The following is a 24,094-nucleotide window of genomic DNA, read 5'->3' as shown; positions in this document are numbered from 1 at the left end:
ACATATTGTTTCTAGCTGGGATTTACACCAAAGTAAAAAAAAACCTGTGACATAAATCCCCATAGAAACAATACTGTGTTTCTTCTTTGAAATCAGTGATACTGAAAAAAATTCCCTTTATTCCTTTAATAAAAAAATCTTGAACTCACTGTACAGCATTAACCTTCAGTCAGGGCCTCTGCCTTTATTATTTTAAGTTTCAGCAGTGATATATGACTATATTTAAAGTGCTTCTTAGTTGTGCAAGACTATTAGGATTTGTGTGTGTGTATATATATTTTATACGTATATACATTTTATACATTTATATATATAAAAATAAAACTTGTTTAGTCAGAAAACTAAATGGATATTGATATAAACAAAGGATAAAGTTCTCCTCTGTTATATCAGTGCAGCAGCAAAGTTGTAGATATGTTGACTGTTAAGATGTCTGGTATGCCCTAAAGTCAGTATCAACATTTTTGTTGACTTCAGCAGTACGAGATCAGCACTGTAATCACTTTTCCGATTACAGACTTACTTTAGCCTGTACTTGTTCTCTGTGGTGGCGATTTGCAACATGATTATGATGCATATACATATAGATGTGCTTATGATGCATATATGTATGCATATATATGTAAATCATAATCATGTTGCAAATCACCACCACACAGAACAAGTACAAACTAAAGTATGTTTGTAATCAGAAAAGTGATTGCACTACTGGTGCTGGTATTGCACTACTGAAATCAGTGGGAGCACTGATGCTGACTTTAGTGCATTGCAGGCATTTTCATAGTCAATGTATCTACACCATTGCTTTTGCACTAATATAACAGAAGAGAACTTGACCCTATGTCCCTGCAAATCATATCCATTTAGTTTACTGATTAAATAAGTTTTATTCCTGTAAGCATTACAGAATCAACACAGCTTTGGGAGAGTGAGCCAGACTCTAATCTGGCTTGTTCATCCTCAGTGAAATAAGTCCCTGAATCAGAGTAATCATTACTCTGAATGATGCAGCAGGACAATGTAAAAGGATCACATCATGAAAACTTTGTGGTGTGTTTTCCAGGACAGGATTTTAAAGCCATTTCAAGAAATTAGGTGAAAAATTATTCCTCTCATTTTTTATCTTCTTCACAACAATTTCAGAATATTTATTCAGGGAGGAGAAGAGAAGGAGAGAGAAGAGAAGAGGATAGCTGGTTTCTGACTGTATAGCATTTTTAAAGCTTAGGCACTGACGTCAACCATCTGAATGGGCAATTGCAAACACGTTCATTGAACAAGAAAAATCATGCAACCTAGAATATCTCTGTGTCACTGGGAGAAGCATACAGGCCTGGGAAAACAATTGAAGGCTAATTAGGAAAGAGGTTTGGCAGAAGAATAGATGAGAGGACTGAATGGATGTCTATGAGCAAGGCAGAATAATCTCCAAACACCTGAGGTGGAATTTTCAAAAGCACTTAATGACCTAGAAGCATAAGTCCCATTGAAAGTTAATGAGATTTATACTCTCTGTCATTTAGGCACTTTTGAAAATCTCTCCCATAGTGTTTATACATAATTATTCAGAGCAATGTATATCACACCTAAGCCACTAGATCCAATTAATGGAAATCATAGTAGGATAGAAATGAGTGGCTTGTAACAGGTGATACAGGATTGCTCTTTCTGTTAAAGGCTTCTTTTGTTTCCTATGTCCTCATAATCTAAAAAGATATTTGGAATATACCCATACTTTATTGATATTTGCTTACACAGACAGAAAGCAAGAGGCTCAGTGAGGGCATGAATATGTTTCAAAGGAACTGAAGCAAGGACAGTACATATGGAAAGAAAACAGATGTCCCAAGGATCTCCAGTTACTCTTCAAAATATCCATAGACTATGGCCAAAGGAGAACATGCCCGCTAATGGTTTGGTCAACATTTACAAAATCTGGCTTTCCATTTTTGCACCCACAATCCAAGTCATTTACACATCAGAGTGCCTGACTGTACCAGCACACCAGCTACATAGGTGGGTCTAAATGACCTGCAAGAACACGAGTGTGAACTAGGCAGATCTCAAAATCAGGCTATTCATTATTGTACTGACTACATGTGACTTGGTGTTCACCCAAGAGTTCTAAAGGAACTCAAATGTGAAATTGCAGAACTATTGACTATGGTATGTAACCTATCGTTTAAATCAGCTTCTGTCACACATGACTGGAGGATAGTTAATGTAACAGCAATTTTTTTAAAAAGGTGATCCCAGCAATTACAGAACAGTAAGCCTAACGTCAGTACTAGGCAAATTGGTTTAAACTATAGTTAAGAATAGAATTATCAGACACATAGATGAACACCATTTGTTGGGGAAGAGTCAACATCGTTTTTGTAAAGGGAAATCATGCCTCATCAATCTATTAGAATTCTTTGAGGGAGTCAACAAACATGTGGACAAGGATGATCCAATGGATATAGTGTACTTAGACATTGAGAAAGCATTTGACAATATTACTCACCAAAGGCTCCTAAGCAAGTGAGCAGTCATGGGATAAGAGGGAAGGCCCTCTCTTGGATCGGTAACTGGTTAAAAGATAGGAAACAAAGGATAAGAATAAATCGTCAATTTTCAGAATAGAGGGTGGTAAATAGAAGTATCCCCCAGAGGTCTGTACTGAGACCAGTGCTGTTCAGCATATTCATAAATGATTTGGAACAGGGGTAAACATGAGGTGGCAAAATCTACTGATGATACAAAATTATTAAAGATAGTTAAGTCCAAAACAGATTGCAATGAGGTACAAAGGGATCTCACAAAACTTGATGACTGGGCAAGAAAATGGCAGATGAAATTCAGCGTTGATAAATGCAAAGTAATGCACGCTGAAAAACATAATCCCAACTACACATACAAAATTATGGGGTCTAAATTAGCTGTTACCACTCAAGAAAGAGATCTTGAAGTCATTGTGGATAGTTCTCCGAAAACATCCGCTCAATGTGCAGTGGCAGTCAAAAAATGTAACAGAATGTTAGGAACCATTACATATAGGTAGATAATAAGACAGAAAATATCATAATGCTTCTATATAAATCTATCATATGCCCACATCTTGAATAATGCATTCAGATCTGGTCACCCCATCCCAAAACAGATATACTGGAATTGTAAGAGGTACAGAGAAGGGCAACAAAAATGATTAGGGGTATGGAACAGCTTCTATATGAGGAGAGATTAAAAAGACTGGGACTTTTCAGCATGGAAAAGAAATAACTAAGGGGGGATATGATAGAGGTCTATAAAATCATGACAGGTGTGAAGAAAGTGAATAAGGAAATGTTATTTATTCCTTCACATAACACAAGAACTAGGGCTCACCCAATGAAATTAATAGGTGGCAGGTTTAAAACAAACAATAGGAAAACATTGTGAAGGCCAAAACTATAACTGTGTTAAAAGAAAAAACTAGATAAGTTCATGGAGGACAGATCCATCAGTGGCTATTAGCCAGGATGGGTGGGAACACAATGCCATGCTTTGAGTGTCCCTAGCCTCTATTTGCCAGAAGCTGGGAATGGGCCATAGGGGATGGATCACTCGATGATTGCCTGTTCTATTCATTCCCCCTGGAGCACCTGGCATTGACCACTGTCGGTCACATGACACTGGGCTAGAGGGACCTTTGGTCTGACCCAGCATGGTCATTCTTATATTCTTGTAACTAAAGCCAACTTCAAGAAATAAGAACTGACAGGGACACGAAGATCAGGATCCTTCTCAGCGATCTGAGCTTCTGCAACTCTTTACAATTCAAGCTGCAAGAGACTAAGGAATTTTGTCCACAGGAAACATGATCCCTGTTACATATTCCAACACAGCGACTGATAGTACTTACAAGGCTGGGAGGAGGTTGGGGGAGAAGAAATCTAACCATCTGAGTTTTGCGAAGTATTTTTAGATTATTTTGACAAATGGCTTTTGGGTGGAGGACATTTTACATTTAATGAGCATCATCAGCCAAACACAGTTAATTCATGAGATCAAATATTTTTTCAGTTACAAAATGTAACCATTATTCTAATTAATATCTCTCACAGAATGGTATCCATTATCTTCCTCCTCCACCCCCCTTTTTTGCATCCGATTTCACTGCAGTTTACTAATATTGCAAAGTCCATTCTGGATAGTCTGCCCTCCCTCCCCACAAAGTGCATTCCCTTGTGATTTGTGCTCATAACTAATTAGTTTATCTAGTTCAAGTCTATTTGACGATTATAACAAAATCAGCTTACATCTCTATATTTGTAAAGAACAATTCTAGTCTGAAAGGCAACTATGTAAAAATAGCTCCATTTTACTCAGCAAATCTGCTGCTGCTGACTTTAGTGACAACAATAAGTTTGTCCCTCCTGCCAGCCTTGCAGAGCTGATAAGCTAAGACAGAGTGAGCTAGAGTCTACTGCCTCTTGTGCATCAGCAATTGTTCAGCACAGGTGTGGCTGACAGCCAAACTAAGTCCGGTTCTAAGGACTTGATTCTGCAAGTCAATGGGAGTTTCCGGAAAAAATGGGATAAGGACTTCAGATCCCATAAGGTCTAAGAACAGTTGGAGAGGAGAGAAAGTGAAAAAAATTCTAATTAAAAAATAAAACCAGTAGTTCTGTAGTAGTGCCTACGGTCCCCATCAGGGATCAGGGCTTTGTGATGGTAGGCACTTTATACACATAGAGTGAACTCAGGAACAATAGCATCTCCATAATTAAGGCTGCAAGTGGTTTTCCCTTTAACAGGATCTTTACCCATTTCCATGCAGAAAAATAGTTGATTTTATGCACATATATATTGCCAAGAGGGCACCTATTCATGGCAATTATATAGTCTCTCCTGGGTGTATATCATAGATTTCTCAGGAGCCAGAAACACATGTTGACAAAATTGAATTAAAAATGAGGCATGGGTTTAAATTACCAGGACAAAAAGGAATCTACAAACTCAGACCAGTTCTGTAAACCTAGCAACCCCCCAAAAAACAGTTCAAGAGTTTCACTAGCCCCAAACTCTAGAAGGCTCACCCCTTCCTAGTCCCATCACTTCAATACCTTAAATGCAAACTTCAGTTCCTGTATGTTGACAGTTTTCTGTAGACAGCTATCACAGCCCCTTTGGCCATTACTTATCCAAGCTACATATATGTCAGACTTTTAATCCTTGCAAACTCAATGCAAACCTGCTAGCCTTTTAAGAATGTGCATAGAAGCCCATCTATTTCCAGTGCTGCCAGGGACCCATAGCCTTCTTTAACTGTCTTATCTGTGCACACAAATCCAGTAGAGGGAGGCATTACACAGACATGGCTCTGGAGCTGAGGAACTATCTTCAGATATTTCGAGTCAATGCTATGAGGTAAGATCATAAACAACCATGTCTCTGTCTAGTCCAGTGGCCAGGTCGGGGGGAAGAAAGTTTTAAAGGAAGGGGAAACTATCTTCCTACAACAGCAAAAATGAATCTTTCATGGTTAAAAGCATTTGTGAGAGAGAGTAAATTGTCCAAAGTGAGAGCACTCAGGAAAAAAAAAACCAACAACCTTAGATTTAGACGTTTCAGAAACTATGAGGAACAAAAGTTTTCCAGGAAATCCATCTATTACGCCCATGTTCTCTCATGTTGATTTAGCAGATGTATACCTACAATATTGTTTTTGTGTCTACTTAGTGGTCATTTTTTAAAAGAAGTTTCTATTTATTATGCCCATTCTTATTTCTGCTCTTACCAGTTTTTCCCATATGTCATAGCTTTGGCAGCAGAGAAAAGTTTTTAAAGTTAAGGCCCTGATCCTGCAACATGTAGTCCTGGAGGAGGCTGCTGCTCCCATGAACAACCTATGCATTCATAGTCCCTTTATAAGCCCTATTTTCAATGCCCCGGACTGTCAGCTTTGGAAGGGAAAAAGCCTTCTTGACCTGCAAGTGTGCATGGCTTTTGTTAGGGAGAATAGAATATTTGTAATAATGTTTCAAGGCCATGAAGGAAACCATTTTATTAGCAGTAGCAGGATTTATTATTACTATTACTGATTGTATAACTTTAATATCTAGAAGCCCCAACCAAGATCAGCCCTCCACTGTGCCAGACACTCTAGACATGCTATGTGAAGGTGCTTACAATCTGACTAGACAAGATAGACACTGTACAGATGTCCAGATGGGAACTGAAACACAGAGAAATTAAATGACTTGTCAAAACTCACTTAGCCGGGAATAGCACGTTGGTCTGCTGAGTCCCACTCCAAAGTCTTAATCACAAAACCAGTTTCCCTCTCATTTTAGTTAACTGTGACTATATGCAACTTCCTCTTATCAACCCTTTCTTTCCTCACTGCTGACATTGTGGCTGTTCCCTTGCTATATACAGGCTATCTTGCAATTATCTACCAACTCCTGATGTCCAGTTTACTGGCTTACATTTTTTTCGCTCTTTGCCAGGTCTCTTCTTAAATATGAAGCCAAATGCTGCTGTCAGTTACACCCATTTGATATTGTTGCCTACTAGGGATTTACAATGGCCTAGCAGTACTGAAGAGTTTGTCCCTGAAGAGTTTACAGGCTAAATTCTGCAATGCTTTGTTTTAACTTCAGTGTGATTACCTGTGGTACCTTAGTGCAGAAGCTGGTCCTACCTATTCTGAGTCCCACAGTGCATCCCTGTTTCCTTATGGATTTTAAATGTCAAATCTAAAAGTTTCTCCTTTCTCTTTAGATATTTCTTTCTGAGTTCGCGAATAGATATTGCATGGCCCTGCAGCTTTTTCAGCTAAAGAGTTTTTAATTCTGTGCCTGTTCTGACACAATCCTAATTTCTTTCCAAATCCCTTTCTTCCTTATGAATCTTTATTGCTCACTGTCTGGCCTTTCACCCACCTCTGTGGATACCGAGGGAAAGAATTTTGTCAGGGTGTTTTTTGTATTTTTTTTTATTTATTTTCCTTTTATTAAAAGTAAAAATTAACTCTGACATCCTCATACTGGGACAGATTCAAAATCATTTGTAGTTGATGGGAGCCTTGTCATTGACTTTAATGGGCTTTGAATCAGACCCAATGTCCTGCCCTGTTTCTTGGTAATCAGAAGATACCTAACTATTTCATCTTAAACTCTTTCCTCCAGTATTCAGTTCTGGTTGATCACTTCAATTGTCCTTTCCATGCTCTGAAGTCTCTTCTGTCGTCTTTCCCACTGATGTCATTGGGAGTTTTGCCAGAGCAATGAAGGCAGAATTAAGCTCTAATTTCATCCAGATTCATCTCCTCTCTTACTTTATATTTTGTACCTTTCATAAGAAGGTCAGATCGTTCGCTCTCAGTCAGACCACTTGGCCTACCAAGACTTGTCTCTAGGTCTGGCAACACAAAACAACCATCATCTAGTGCAATGTTCTTGAGAAAAAAAATACTTCCTGGTTATCAGTTTATAAATAATGAGATTTGATTACCTTCATCCTTTATTATGTTGCTGATCATTAAATAAATCTGCCCTTTTTAACTCCAGTCAGAGTATTTGATTCACTGACCTCCTACAGTGTGAATCCATGTCTCTCTCTCTTATCCTCAATAATTTTTTGCAGTTCATTGTGCCTCTGCCTCAGCCTGTCTAACCTTAGCCGATGCATTGCTAAGCAGTGCTCATGGCACTCAGGCATACATTAATTGTTCTTTGGACATGTTCTCTTTCCCCCATCTGCTCCATTGTTTTATTCTATTCAGTTTCACCCAGCTCTTCCGGCACTGAATTCTTCCACAATTTCCTCTGCAGCCTTAGTTTTCTACTTTTGGGTCTCTCCATAGTTCTAATTACAAACCTGAAGGATTTAGTTGGAATTTTTAATGGTAATATAATATGATGCCTAGAGCCAAAAAAAAGTACTTATTCTTTTAAAACACCGTGAACTGAACAACAGATCAGGGGGGCTTAAAACTCAAATGTGCAAAACGCATTTGAGGAGAACTTTATCCATAACTTAAATTAATTTTCTTTTCCCCACCAACTGATTTTATTAGGGAACATTTAATTTAAGAAATTCAAAGTTTCAGGCTTTCTAAAAAGAAGCGACTCCAAAAATTTAGAGTGTATCTCATGCCAAAATGTTATTACAGAGTTTGCCACCCATTTGTGTTTCAGTAGGAATACTTGCCTCCCACTTCTTGGCACTGAACCAAAACCCTCTTTCTCAAAGGAGGTGCTGAAAAAGCATCTGAGTATTAATTTGTCTTTTGTGGGAGGTTTTAGTGCTGTTATAAATCACTCTAAATCACAAATCAGGCTTTAAACAGGAGGCTTCTTAAGTTGCTCTCACTGTGTAAAGTCATGAAAATGAAAATCTTAAAGCAAACGTTATCTGGATGTGGTGTATTTTAATAGCCTATAGTAGACTTACTGGCCTGGATTCTCAAACATCTGACCTTTTCATCAAATAGCAAAGGGAAGTGTATTGGGCATCGCTTGATAGAGCGATGAATGTGATTTAAAGCTCTGTTTTTCAAAAGGGATTCAATACAAATCCCGAGTCCTGGTTTGCTAGGCTGACTTTCTTGTGGGGATGCATCTCATGAGAACTATAAGCAATCATTATTTGTAGTCTACCCAATCCATGATCTGAGCTTAAAATTCTAAGCATGCTGCTTATCATGGTACCAATTACTTAGGTGTGATTCAATGGAAATAACCCTACCTACAGTTCTTACAAACCCAAGAAGAGACTTACTAGTATCTTCTATCTATATAGCATTTTTCAACCCAAAACATTTTTCCAAGCCTTGTATACAAGCTACACAGACGCTTCACTTCCTCACTAATTATTATCATTACTATTATTTATCCACTTTGGCCATGTCTGGAATGAAATGCAATGGCAGTTTAACAAGGAACATCAAAATTACACACCATTTTAGGATTAGAAGTGAAGGATACATTCATAAATAGAAATTGTGTGGGGAGTTTAGCTAGACAAAGTGTTCCAAGTTGGAATGTGGCCAGGACACCAAAGCCATTGCAAAAAGTCATGGGATCTTTAATGACCACAAGTGTTCAGGACCTCCTCTGAGTTTTATGAGTTTAATATCTCATCCAAAGAACTCCGCCAGCAGCACAGGGCCCCATTGTATTGTGCTGGAGCACTGGATCAGTACTAATTCAAAGAGAAGAGTACCACACTGAATCACTCATGCCGCTTCACCCAGCAACCCAGATTTTCCTTGTGTTTCTCTCATTCAAGTACTGTACTCCTCCTTAGTTCATGAGATATGGCAAAATTCCAGTGGAAGGTGGTATGGCTGCAGGCCCTCTGAGACAAAGGCCTTTGATGCTGATGGGATTGGTCCAGATTTACTGAATTTGGCACAGTGATGTACAGTTTACACTTCCATGTTCCAACCTGACTCCTGCATCTCAGTGAAATTCAAACCAGAGAGTGCACATGGCTGCTTTTCCACTGGGTGGGAGCAGCTTTCAAATCCTCCAGTAGTCCCACTGTACAGTCTGCTGAGAGGCTGTACTGAATCAGCACATCGTTTGCCGTGGTCAAACCTCTCCATAGAAACTTTTCAGGTGACATTATCCTCCTAATCCTTTGCCCAACTCAGAAAAAGTTATGGCCGCTGCAACTTCGTTGCCACCCCAGAAGATATTTATATGGCTAGGTGTATCCGCCAGGGTCTAGAATCTAGCGTGAATGTAGCCCAATGAATGCTGAATTGGCAGGTTTTTTACAGGACAATTACTGTGTGCGAACAAATACCTACTATAACACAGGCTTTTTCATATAGCCTTTCCATATCAATCCAGCCTCAGAGTCCTCATGCATCCTTCGGCTGCTTTTGAACTATTTCTTTCCAGAAGTTAAGTGGAGTTGCAACTGCTTTCTGCAGAAAAGAAGAACTCAGATGAAAAGCAATGTGATGGATAACAAATCTTGAGAATCAGCTCAGGATCTCATAGCCACCGTGATGACTCTGGGAATATTTCAGGCAGCTCCCGACTTAACTCACATAGCTGGTCACATTCTCAATCTATTGGTGGGGCTGGGATTGCAGGTTAGACAGCTGAAAATTAGGCCAATGTCAAGGATCAACCATTACTTCCTGTGTTCTGAAGTTGGGTCAAACCTGCCCTGTTGGCGCAAGGGACATGTTTGAATGGTACACCCTTGACGGATGATAGAATCGGAATACTTATCAGATTGCTTCTGTCCTAAGGCTTCCTGACACCAGTAATCCATCTAACCATTTCCCAGTGTCTAATCTTCCCTTTGTTTTCAGGGTTATAGAGTACCTAGATTCCTGCCGCCTCCCTGGCTCTTGTCAGACCTGGGTGTGAAGCAGACAGTGCGCTGGTGATGTTGGTACATGATCTTCTCCTGGTGATGGGTGAATATTAGCTGCCCATGCTGATATTGCTCGATTTATCTGATGTGGTTCCACTCCCTTCTTACTGTGTGTTCCCAAAGCGTGGCACTGGGCAATTGTTCTTTATTTCTAAAGATGTTTCTGTGCAGAGTTCAAAAGGTTCCTTCTTGTCTCACTTGTATATGGAGCCAGTAGAGGGTTTACTGAGGGGGTAGGGGATATGGTGCTTTCAGCATGCTGATATAACTCACCCTATCCCTGTTTCACCCAAGCCAGCCTGATCTACTGTTTGAGTCAGACTGCAATTAACAGAAATGCTCAAGATAGACACTCTCTCAGTATAAGGGCAAGATGGTTGCCAGCCGTGAGTTATCTTTGAAGGGCCCTCAATTTTGGAACCTTAGTCTGAAATATCCTAAATGTATTGACCTTCAGGCCATGCTATAAAGCCTATTTATTTACTGACAGAGTGGAAGGAGAGGCCCGTGTTTGGGAGGGGAGTGTTGTTGGCCTTGATTTTTATTGTGGTTGGTTAATTTTGGCATGTGGGTGGTGGAATAGTTCCTGGCTTTTCTGTTAGTGTAATTGCATGTTCAGGATTGGCAGAGGCAGCTGGAGCTGACAATAGGCACTTTTCAATGGTATATTGTTATGAATCTAAACATAAAATAATGAAGCAAAACACAAAATTGGGAGTGTGGTTATTTTAAGATGACACCCTGGGGCCTTGCTGTTGTGCTTTTAAACAGCAGGAGTCTACCATCCTACTGATATATAATACATATATATATATGTATGTATGGGAAGCACGAACAGTTAGAATCTGCTCTCTTTGGTGAGGAAGTGCTCCTTTCAGAGGCAAGCAAACATGTAGGAAAAATTCCTTACTCGTGTACGGGGACTGTTGACCCCTTACTAACATTCAGTGGAGGTGTTTTGGTTGGCTAGCTCCCAGCACTAAAAGATTGGGGAGAGGCCAATGCTCCAGGCCAGCCTCAGCCTCTGAGCCTGATTGACAGGCTGGGCAGGCTAATCAAGGAGTCAGGATGCCAGGGTGGGTCCTGTCCTCCTTGTGAGCTGTAATTGCCTGGGTCAGACAGAGTGGGGCTGAGCTAAGGAGAGAGCAGGGGCCCAAGCTGAACTGGAAAACAGAGCTGTGCCGGCCAGAGGGGCCAGAACAGCCGCTCAGGAAGCAGGTCAGAGCTGGGAGCAGAGCCAGAGACAGCCCAGGGAGAGAGCAGATCCTGTGCTGGGAGCAGAGCTGCAGCCACAGAGCCAGGTGTGGTGAGCAACTGGGGCCAGCCAAGGGGGTACCCTGGGCAAAGGGCCCAGCGCAGAAAGATACCCCCAGCCAAGGGTCTGTGCAGACCAGACTGAGAGGGAGATCTTAATATGATGGGGGGCTGACGCTGGGAAGAAGGGTCCCACCACCCAAAGCCCAGAGGTGTGTGGCCACCACCATGCCAAGTGTCCAACCAGCAGCATCCCTGCAGCACAGCCAGGGCCTGAGAAGGAGGCCTGGGACCTACAAGGAACAGACTGTGAACTGCCCTGATGTTCCAGAGACACTGTTTGTGTTGTTCCCTGCCACAGAGCGGGGTAATGTGTTTTCCTTTAATCTTTCCCATTTTTCCTTTTTTTTCCTTAAATTAATTGTTAATTAAACAACTTGTATTTGCTTTAAATTGTATTAAATGATCAGTGGGTCAGGGAAGTGCCCAGTTCAGAGAGAGTACCCCAGAGTGGGGACACCCTAGCCCCTGTCCCAGGTGACCACAGCAGGGGTGGGGGTCGAGCCCCCCAGGAATCCTGGGCCCAGCCTTGTTGGGGTTACAAGGACTCTGCCAGACAGGAGAGTAGAAGGGGAGTCCTTGAGGGCAGGGAGGCCTCCGGGTAAAGGAAGTGGGAGTGAGCACTCAGATCCTTTCACTAGCCCATTTCACCGCGGTAGTGCAGAAGCCAGGAAAATTCCCCACAATAGTGGGACTATTCCCCCACTTACACTCAGATAAAAGTCCCATTGACTCTCATACAAGTTTTATCTCAATAAGAACTGAGTAACAGCCACGTAAAGAGCTCAGAATTTGGCCAACAAAGAACAGTCCTGATTTTGCTCTTGCTTCCACCAGTGTAAATCACAAGTAACTCCTGAATTAATTCTGCAGTCAATGGAGTTACACTGAGATAAAATGGATGTGAGATAAGAATAAGTCTGTGATAAGCACAGTACTATCTGGTGGTGAAACTGTAACCTAATATTTTTATAGGATACACATTAGCTATACTTTCATACTACAGTATGTGTATGGAGCTGCAAGATTCAGTCAGTTGACTTTAATTCTATAGAGGTGTAATGATCTTGTGATAACCACACCTCTTAAAGTTTCTTTATATATAGACGCCCGCATGCCCATACACACGGAATAAATGTTATTTCTCTGACATTCAAATGTTTTCACTGAGGAATTTTCAGAAAGGCATCTGTTCCTTCCACTTAAGCCATCAATAGACTTTAATGTCATTGCAAATATTATGGAGGTTTATGTATTGATATGTTAAAACTGTTGGCTCTCAGTTATTTCATGGTAGGAACTCGCATCATAAGACACAACAGAAGGCAGAGAATAGCACACGCTTTCTGATTTAGAAAACATCCTGCTACTTAAGGAACGTGAAAGATGAAAAGTTCTCTTTTGCCTGCTTTCACGTTATTATTTTCTGTAAGAGACAAATGGTCCAATCCCCCATTCCAGGCCAGACAGTTGTAGCTCACAGAGCTCTGTGCACACAGCAGCATAATAGATCTGCTCTACATGCCCTGTGGCAACGTGGAAGGGGTCAGCATCTAATACTCTGCTTCCTGAATCTTCCTGAATTTTAAAAGTTACCTGTAATAAAGTGGGAGATGCATGCTACACACTCCTTTTGCCAGACTCCTGCCCCACTACCCTGGCTGCATCAGTCACATGATTTCAATCATCATTTCAACAAGTTATTTGCAATATGAAGAAAGGAGAGGTTATTTCTTCTTTATGTCTAGCAAGACACTTAGAACAATATGGAAGACCTGTACCTGGAAGAAGAAATAATCAATCATCTTGCAGAAAATACTGATACTAGGTCATGCTTCCTTGCACTCATCAGTTATTAATGGTGCACTTCTGTTTTTCTCTTTTAACCAGAAGGGAGTGAGATTCTGTAGAAGTGCAAAGGGAAGGAATAGCGTAGCCGCAGCACCAGTGATTCAGTGGGTGGCACTCTTCCCCATCTGACTTAGTACTAATTCTGATACTATGCTCCATTGTGCTCTTAGGGGGCACAGTGGTGTTGATGGTCCCACCCATGCCATCTTTCGGATGAGATGCACAGCGGAGATCCTGACCATCTGTGGTCTGTCCATCTATCACAGGCAATTCTCTTAGGAGAAAGGGTTGCGCTGCCTGATGCCCTAGTTAAAGGCCAGTTGGTTAATTAAATCTTACCTACACAATAATATTCTTCATTAACTGCATCCAAGCCACTCATACAGTGCTGCTGGCACAGTTAAATAGTCATACTGGGAATACCAGATGAATATTTTCAGCTGCATCTATTTGGCAACTATGTTTTAGAACAGAGCAATGGGTCTATCAGTGCTCTGGTTTGTGGGATTACTGGTCTATAGACAGAAACCAGCAGAGATTAGCAGAAGGAGATTAATGCCATCTACTAGAAAGATGTCACTTTCCACACTTTCCATTCATAGAATCACAGAATATCAGGGTTGGAAGGGACCTCAGGAGGTCATCTAGTCCAACCCCCTTCTCAAAGCAGGACTAATCTCCAACTAAATCAACCCAGCCAGGGCTTTGTCAAGCCTGACCTTAAAAACCTCTAAGGAAGGAGATACCACCATCTCCCCAGGTAACCCATTCCAGTGCTTCACCACCCTCCTAGTGAAAGAGTTTTTTTCTAATATCCAACCTAAACCTTCCCCACTGCAACTTGAGACCATTACTCCTTGTTCTGTCATCTGCTACCACTGAGAACAGTCTCAAACCATCCTCTTTGGAACCCCCTTTCAGGTAGTTGAAAGCAGCTATCAAATCCTTCCTCATTCTTCTCTTCTGCAGACTAAACAATCCCAGTTTCCTCAGCCTCTCCTCGTAAGTCATGTGCTCCAGTGCCCTAATCATTTTTGTTGCGTTTCCCTGGATTCTTTCCAATTTTTCCACATCCTTCTTGTAGTGTGGGGCTCAAAAACTGGACACAATACTCCAAATGAGGCCTCATCAATGCCAAATACAGAGGAATGATCACGTCCCTCAGTCTGCTGGCAATGCCCTACTCTATACAGCCCAAAATGCCGTTAGCCTTCTTGGCTACAAGTGCACATGTCGACTCATATTCAGCTTCTCGTCCACTGTAACTCCTAGGTTCTTTTCTGCAGAACTGCTGCTAGCATTTGGTCCCTAGTCTGTAGCAGTGATGAGATTCTTCATCCTAAGTGCAGACTCTGCACTTGTCTCTGGTAGAACCCCATCAGATTTCTTTTGCTCTAATTTTCTAGGTCCCGCTGTATCTTATTCCTACCTCCAGCTATCTACCATGCTTCCCAGTTAATGTCATCTGCAACTTGCTAAGGGTGCAATCATGCCATCCTCCAATCATTAATAAGATATTGACAACAAAACAGCCCGGACCAACCCTTGGGGCACTCCACTTGATACCAGCTGCCAACTAGACATGGAGCCATGACTCACTACCGTTGGCCGAATGAGCTAGCAGCTTTCTATCCACCTTATAGTCCATTCATCCAGCTCATACTTCTTTAACTTGCTGGCAAGAATACTGTGGGAGACTGTATCAAAAGCTTTGCTAAAGTCAAGGAATAACACGTCCACTGCTTTCCCCTCATCCACAGAGCCAGTTATCTCGTCATAGAAGGCAGTCAGGTTAGTCAGGCATGACTTGCCTTTGGTGAATCCATGCTGACTGTTCCTGATCACTTTCCTCTCATCTAAGAGATGTCTATTATCGTTTCTTGTTTTTATTACAGTAGCAAGTAGCGGCCCCAAGCAAGATCAGGGCCCTATTGTGTTAGGTGCTGTGTGTAGACATAGTTGGAGACAGTCTTTGCCCTAAAGTGGTGACAGTCTAAACAGACAAGACAAAGGGATACAACATACAAGCTGAAGACTTAGAACTGAAACAAAGAGAGATTAAGTAACTTACTTAGATCACATGTGAATCCGGTGGTAGAGCCATGAAATTAACCCAGAACTCCTGCTTCCCAGTCCAGTGCCTAAACCATCATAATAATAATAATAATAATAAATATCTGTCTCTTATAGAGCATTTTCCTCCATTGAGCTCTAAGTCTTTTGCAAAGGATCCAGGCTATCGGTGTCATTATTTACATTGTACAGGTGAGGCAATGGGAAGTGAAGTGATTTGCCTGGAGTCATCTAGTAGAGTTGTGGCAGTTCTGGGAATAAAAGCCAGGTCTCCTAAAGATCCAGTTGACAGCCCTGTCCCTTGGAACACACTACCTCAGCCTGCCTCCTTTTTTTGGTGGTGGATGACGTGGGTGGCGGGTAGAGTGCTATGGAACCCTTTAGGATGTAATGTGCTATGTGAATGTAAGAGTTATTATGAGTATCAGCAGGAACACAATAGTCTTTCTTGTTCTAGGTGTGTGCATTCAGGATTATATTCTTCTCCCATTAATGCCAATGGCAGTTATGGGCATGACCTAAACTGGAGAAATAAAAACATACCCCTCAGGGTCATCACAAACTCCTATCTCAGAAGGTGAGAATCATATCTGAATTTGACTTTTCCCCTGCCCTCTCATCCAAATGATCTCCATTAATAATAAAAAAAAATATGAATGGTGTGGAAAAAGTGAATAGAGAAGTATTATTTACCCTTTCCCGCAGTACAAAAACCAAGGGTCACTCCATGAAATTAATAGGCAGCAGGTTTAATACAAACAAGAGGAAGTATTTTTTCACACAAGACAAAATTAACCTGTGGAACTCATTGCCAGGGGATGTTGTGATGGCCAAAAGTATAACTGGATTCAGAAAAGAACTAGCTAAATTCATGGAGGATAGATCCATCAATGGCTTTTAGCCAAAATAGACAGGGATGCAACCTCACACTCATGGCAACCCTAAACTTCTGACTGCCAGAAGGGGAAGACAGGGATAGAACTCTCCAGCATTGCCCTGTTCTGTATACTCCTCATGAAGCTCTGGTACTGGCTACTGCTGGAGACAGGTACAGAGCTAAATAAACCAGAGGTCTGACCCAGTATGGCTGTTCTTATGTTCTTAATTGCCGCTATCCTCTTTGTACATTGAGCTTCTCCATTCATGGTTGTGAGAGTGGAGAAAGGAACTACAGTAGAACCTGAGAGTTAAGAACACCAGAGTTATGAAAAGATCAGCCAACCACACATTGGAACTGGAAGTATGCAATCAGACAGCAGCAGAGATAAAAATAATAAAACAAATACAGTACAGCAGTGCGTTAAACAAAAACTACTTAAAAAAATAAAGGGAAAGTTTAAAAAAAAATTTGACAAGATAAGGAAACAGTTTCTGTGCTTGTTCAATTTAAATTAAGAAGGTTAAAAGCATCATCTTTCCTCTGCATAGTAAAGTTTCAAAGCTGTATTAAGTCAATGTTCAGTTGTAAACTTTTGAAAGAATCATTTAACGTTTTGTTCAGAGTTACAAATATTTCAGAGATACAAACCACCCCCATTCCCAGGGTGTTTGTAATGCTCAGATTCTACTGTATAGAAAAAGGAAAGCAAAGCAAGGGGGAAGGGAAGGGGAAATTTATCTTGTGACTCCTAAGAAAGATAAGAGAAAATATATTGTCTTCTCCAGGATCAAGGAGGTGAATCCTCAGCTGGTGTAAATTGTCATATCTCCAAAGCAGTCAGTGAAGCCATGGTAATTTACACCAGCTGAGGATCTGTGCAAATAAGCTTAGGGCCAGATCCTTATCTAGTGTAAACCAGTGCAAGTACATTAATTTAAATGGTGCTAAGCTGATTTACATCAGCTGAGGCTCTGGTCCAAATTTTGTATTATTCCCTTTGGCAGCTTTAAGACACGCTAGAAAGGACCTTCTTCTGAAAGTAGACAACTTTCCTCCCAGTGAACAGTGCGAATAAGAGATGCCCATTGATGGTGCTGGCCAAACAGCTAAAACTTTACATGATCAGAATAAAAAATAAAAGAATTATGACATTGGAGGAGTGACAAGCTATTTTTTTCTGTCCGAGAATGGAGATCTGGAATATTTTAGATCACATCTTGATGGGTTTTATTGGTGATAATTTATCAGCCATCTGTTGTCAGGATAATCAAAGTTTACAATGATTTTTTTCTGAGTAGTGTTATATTTATTGGTTTATTAAGCTCCAATTCAATAAGGTGCCACTTGCGCCAATGAATAGAGCTTTTAAAGACTTCAGCAAGTGGCATTTCACTGTGCATTTTGTACTCCCCTATTATATCCCTATAACACTAAAAAGGTTTATATTGTGCAATGTTTAATATAAGCCAATCTCTCAGGCTTTGCCCTGGAACTTGGCATTTCCACGGGGAAGGAAGATGAGAAAGAGATCTAGGAATGTTTTTTAAAAAGTCCCTGTTGTTAAAGGATTGTTATGAACAAAGGCTGGATATTAAATAGAAGATAACTACATAGACACTGGAAAGTCTTTGCAGTCCTACCTTGTCCTAATGTGTTCTCCAATCAGTCATTACTTACTAACTGATGGTTAATTTCTTTCTAAACATTCACAGATAATTTCTATTTCTGGAAGCTTTTTTCAGCAATTTACTCATTCAGTATAAGTACTTACTTTTATACTCTGCAGTCAGCTTCCATTGAATACATAGCTGATCATCTGTGAACTCTAGATTTACTTATCTCTTCCTCCAAACCACTCTTTTGATTGCTCTTTGTGAGCCTGCATGTATGTCTCTGAGATGGGTGTGAATCACGCCCTCAGAGTCACACTCTGCTGAACGTGGCTGAAAACCGAACATGAATCCCAAGTTTACAAGTGGCCCAAATTCAGATTTGGTGTAAAGTAATGCATATCCACTAACTTCAATGGAGTTATGCCCACTTAGTTTAGATCAGCTCTGAATTTAGTCCCCTGCCTATATAATGACAGGTTTCAGAGTAGCAGCCATGTTAGTCTGTATCCACAAAAAGAATAGAAGTACTTGTGCCACCTTAGAGACTAACAAATTTATTTCAGCATAAGCATTCGTGGGCTACAGCTCACTTCTTCAGATGTACTTCCACCTTTTCATGTTCTCTGTATGTATAAATATCTCCTGTCAGTGTGTTCCATTCTATGCATCCAAAGAAGTGAGCTGTAGCCCACGAAAGCTTATTCTGAAATAAATTTGTTAGTCTCTAAGCTGCCACACGTACTCCTGTTCTTTTTGCCTATATAATAGGTCTGTTACGTTTTGCAAAACATGTACTTTCAGGGCCAGATCCTGAGCTAGTATAAATCAGCTTGATTTCAATGGAGCCACAACAATTTACATCCTCCACTAAGGATTTGGCCATTTGAAAAAAAATTGGTTTGTGTCAATCAAAATGTTTTGTTTTGATTTAGACAATTTTTTTTTTAGAAAAGATAACTCCAGTTAGCTAAAATTTTGAAACAAAAAGTCATTTTGAACAGAAAAACCAGAGCTTTTCATTTTGAAAATGTCCAGAGGGCATTTCAACAATATCTAAACTTTTTTCAAAATAAAATTCAAGTTAAGAAATTCATGAGAACTGATCCTTTCTCATGCAACGTTTTAGTTTCAATGAATCAGCAATGTTTTTAACGTATTGTCAAAAATTCCCCAACCCAGCTTTAGCTGATGGGCTTCTCATATTTAAAAGAGCAAACAGAATGATAACATCTCCTCATGATTAGTTAGCCACTACCACTATGGCTGAACTAAAACCACGTATATGAATTTAACTTGCTGATTGGTAAGTTATATGTCCTCTTCTGTGCCTGAGTGCCAGAGTATGTGGGTCTGTTACAGTGGTGAAACAGAATGGCTTGTCTCTTTAGCTCAAGTAGTAGCAGATCATGCTTTTATTTCTGGAGAGTGCAAGTTGACTCCTGACGTCTGCCAAGATGGCAGCTATCATATGAAAGCTGCCGAACTTTGAGATGTTAGAGACTCTGCATCAGGCTCTAAATCTTGCAGCTTGAGCCTGTCTCTAATCTGCTGCGTGAAAAACTCTAACAAATTCCCCCAGGGAAAATTGTAATCAGAACCAATAGTTTCTGAGTGTTAAAAAGTCTGTAAACAAATGCACAGAAAAGCCAGGAAGAAAACAAAGAAAAGAATAGTACAAGAATAAAAAAGTTTACATTTGACATGTACAGAGTTATAGGACAGTATCGTGCACAATCAAGAATGGTGCATACTCATTGCCGCACCAAAAGCAACCCACACATGGCAAAACCTTTGAAGGTATCTAGATGTTAAAGTATTGGTGACTTTCCCGTCCTGACTGCTGGCTTTGTGGAGCTCTGCCCAAAGCAGTAGTTGATGTGGCAGAGTGCAGTAGTCATATAGTTTACTCGCATACTGGCTGAATCATAGAAAATAGAGCTGGAAAATACCATTAGGTCATCTTGCCATTGCAGGCTTGCTCCCTACAATATGTTCCTCATTGCTTTGTCTAGTCAGCTTCCCCCATTTCCCTAGGGAGACCATTCCACAGACTAATAGACTTCATTGTTAGGAACATTTTTCTGATGTTCAGCCAAAAGTTTCCTTGGCTCATTTTCATACCACTACTTTTTTTAAAGCCTCCTGGACAGCCCTAAACAACTTATTCCACTCCATAGTCCTTGTTCTCCAGTCACAGGATACCAGTAATTCCCACTGAATCAAGCCCCTTGGGCTTAGTAAATAATAATAATAATATCAAGCTCCTATATCTGTATAGTGATACTGAGTATAACATTTATAATAAAACATAAACATTCTGCTACTTTATATGGAGCTTATAAAGTAAAAACTTTATTTGTTTCTATGACAGGCCACACCACCGACATTTTACAAGTAAAACTTAGGGGAGTCAGGTCCTCATCTGGTGTAAATCAGCATAGCTACACTGCAGTCAATTGAAGCCAATGGAGTTATGCTGCTTTAAATCAGCTGAGGACTGGTCCCTGGGTTCCAATTCACAGCAGGTTTAGGTAGTGGGACCATATATGATCTGGCTGTGTGACAGGGTGTACCAGGCATTTAGTGCCCCCTGCTGGAGGCCCCACTCTCTTGGCTCACCATCCAATGCAGGTGTCCTTTTGGGGTAAATAAAAAAGAGCAGCAAGTTTAGATCTCCAGAAGCTGCCTAGAAAGGCTGCTCAGGATCACTTGTTGGTGTGATCAGCCAGAATTGGTCCTCCAGTGGCTAGAAGGACTCAGCAGGCAAGATAAAAAGGTTTGGCTGCCACCTTCCATGGGGCATTTTTGGGTGAAGCTGGGACAGACGGGGAAGGGTCTCTCTGACTTAGCCCAAACGCCCAGACTGGTGAGGGGCCTAACTCTTGACTACACTGTTTTGATGGAGTCAGTGAAAGACTGTTTTATTTTACTTTATGTAAAGCCGAGGGAGCATTTTAAGTTGAATGTAATTTGACTGCTGTACAAATTAAAGGGACCTTGCTTTGAGAGATGTTCCTGCAGCAGGCTGGTAATGTACATAATTTTCTATGGGACAGGAGACCTGTCTTTACCAATTTCAGGAAGATTGCTTTCTGAGCCAGCAGAAGCTGGGAGAAGTTATAAAAATGGGACCCCAGTTCAGAGGTACCCAGCCCACAGTGATATGTCTGATGGCAATAACTTAGTCCAAGAGATACTAGCTTAAATTATTTGCAATAAAAACCTTTCCAGGGCCATTTCAATGAGACCTATATTAGAATAATGTGAAACTTTAGTCACAGTTCCATCATAAAAAAGAACCAAAAAAATTCAAGACCACATCTCTCAGAACAGTGTTTCTCAAACTGGGGCTGCCGCTTGTGCAGGGAAAGCCCCGGGCGAGCCGGGCCAGTTTGTTTACCTGCCACCTCTGCAGGTCCAGCTGATCGTGGCTCCCACTGGCCACGGTTCACTGCTGCAGGCCAATGGGGGTTGCTGGAAGCAGCAACCAGTATGTCCCTCAACCTGCATCGCTTCCAGCAGCTCCCATTGGCCCAGAGCAGTGAACTGCAGCCAGTAGGAGCTGCGATCGGCCAGACCTGCAGACGGGGCAGGTAAACAAATGGGCTTGGCCTGCCAGGGGCTTTCCCTACAAAAGCAGCACCAGTTTGAGAAACGGTATCTCAGAACTGCAGCAAGTACAGATTGATTCTAGAGCAGTGAGAGACTGAGGAAACTGAACAGACTGAGCAGGTACATGGAATGTATAGATCATAGATTCATAGATTCCAAGGCCAGAAGGGATCATTATGATCTCTGGTCTCATCTCCTGAATAACACAGGCCATGGAACTTCCCCAGAATAATTCCTAGAGCAGATCCTTTAGAAAAACATCCCATCTTGATTTAAAAATTGTCAGGGATGTAGAATCCACCACAATCCTTGGTAAATTGTTCCACTGGTCAATTACTTTCGCTGTTAAAAATTTACACCTTATTTCCAGTCTGAATGTGGCTAGCTTCAATTTCCAGCTATTGGTTTGTGTTACACCTTTCTCTGATAGATTGGAGAGCAGAGCCAATTAAATAGTAGTGCCATATACTTATAGTCTGAAATCAAAACACCCCATATCCGTCTCTTCGTTAAGCAAAATATGTTGACCTTTTTGAGTCTATCTCTATAAGACATATTTTCTTCTTGGGGCTTGTCTCTGAATCATCTTCAATTTATCAACATACTTCTTGAATCGTGGGCACCAGAACTGGACACAGTATTCTAGCAATGGTCACAGCAGTGCCAAATACAGAAGTAAAATTATCTCTGTACTCCAACTTGAGATTCCCCTGTGTATATATCCTAGGATCATATTAACTCTTTTGGCTATGGCAGCACATTGGGAGCTCGTGTTCGGCTGATATTCATGATGACCCCCAAATCTTTTTCAGAGTCACTGCTTCCCGAGATAGAGTCCCCCATCATGTAAGTATGGCCTACGTTCTTTGTCCCAAGATGTATGAATTTACATTTAACCATAAAAAACACATATTGTATTGCTTGCTTCAATTTCCCACATGATCCAGATTGCTCTGAATCAGTCCTCTTCATTATTCCCTCAATTTTTATGTCATCTGCAAAATTCATCAGTGATGATCTGACATTTTCTTCCAGGCAATTGATCACAATTTTATATAGTGTAGAGGCTAAGAACCAATCGCTGTGGGACCCCACTAGAAACACACATGCCTGATGATGTTTCTCCATTATCAATTACATTTCAAGACCTATCAGTTAGTCATTTTTAATCCATTTAATGTGTGGCATGTTCATTTTATGTTGTTCCAGTTTTTTAATCAAAATGTTGTGTGGTACCAAGTCAAATGCCTTACAGAAGTATATTACCTCAATACTATTACCTTTGTCAACCAAACTGTTCATCTCATTCCAAAAAAAAGATATCAAGTTAGTTTGACAGGATCTATTTCCTATAAACCCATGTTGATTTGTATTAACTACATTAATGTCCTTTAATTCTTTATTAATTGAGTCCCATACCATCTGCTCCATCATCTTGCTTGGGATCGATGTCAGGCCTATAATTACTCAGATCATCCTGTTTTCTGTTTATCGGAGTGTATGATATACAAAATACAGCAAGCAATCCCAGCTAACTGTGAAGCACTTCCTCAAACAAAAGCTGCAGATAAAAGTTACTATTTCTGGCCAGACTATTTTTGACACACTGTTTGAAACAAAATCCAGCAAGAGGTTGTAGTACAATATTCCTCTGAGTTGAACTTTTATACCATTGAATTCCACTCAGTTGAGATGAAGAATTTTCAGCATAAATCAACAAAAAAGTATTTAAATTAAACAGATGCTCTTTAATAGAGGCCTACAGGTAAAGAAAGAAAGAAAGAAAGAACCCAATGGATCTCACCAATTTATACCAGCTCTGGCCCAGACTGTCTTGCTCACCTTTTTCTCCTTAGCCCAAGCACCAATTGCATTGTCTTAGTCCGTGTTTTCTTGAAGGGGTGGTGGTGAGATAATTCGTTTAAGTACAATACTGCCTAATCTTTCCTGGCCAAGTGAGGAGCAGAGTTTCATTATCAAGTGAACTGGATACATCATAAAGAGAGAGAACTGGCACGAAATGAGGAGACTCACTCACTGGCAGGCTGAGTAGGGGGAAGTCCATCACCCTGGTATGCTGCACAGCAGCTCCATAGTGACTCTCTGTTCCCTGGGGCACAGGCTGAGGAAAGGTTTACCCACTGGATCAACAGCTTGCCGCTGCAGTAGAGTGACCCTACTGGTTTTCTTTGGCCCGAAGGGTAGGATCTTCTATCTCCAAACGCCCACAGAGAAGTCCTTTGCAAAGTCTGTTGGCTTGGGCTTTGCCCAGGAGTTGGGATTTGTCCCTGTAGACGTGCAGGCTGCCAATATTCTGACATGGGTGGCCTGGCCAACTGCTCACAATCTGAATTAAATTAAACAGAAGCACAAATAAATCTGAAAG

Source organism: Chelonoidis abingdonii, chromosome 3, assembly GCF_003597395.2.
Source record: "Chelonoidis abingdonii isolate Lonesome George chromosome 3, CheloAbing_2.0, whole genome shotgun sequence".
In the NCBI taxonomy this organism is placed as follows: domain Eukaryota; kingdom Metazoa; phylum Chordata; order Testudines; family Testudinidae; genus Chelonoidis; species Chelonoidis abingdonii.
This window is presented reverse-complemented; position numbering follows the sequence as displayed.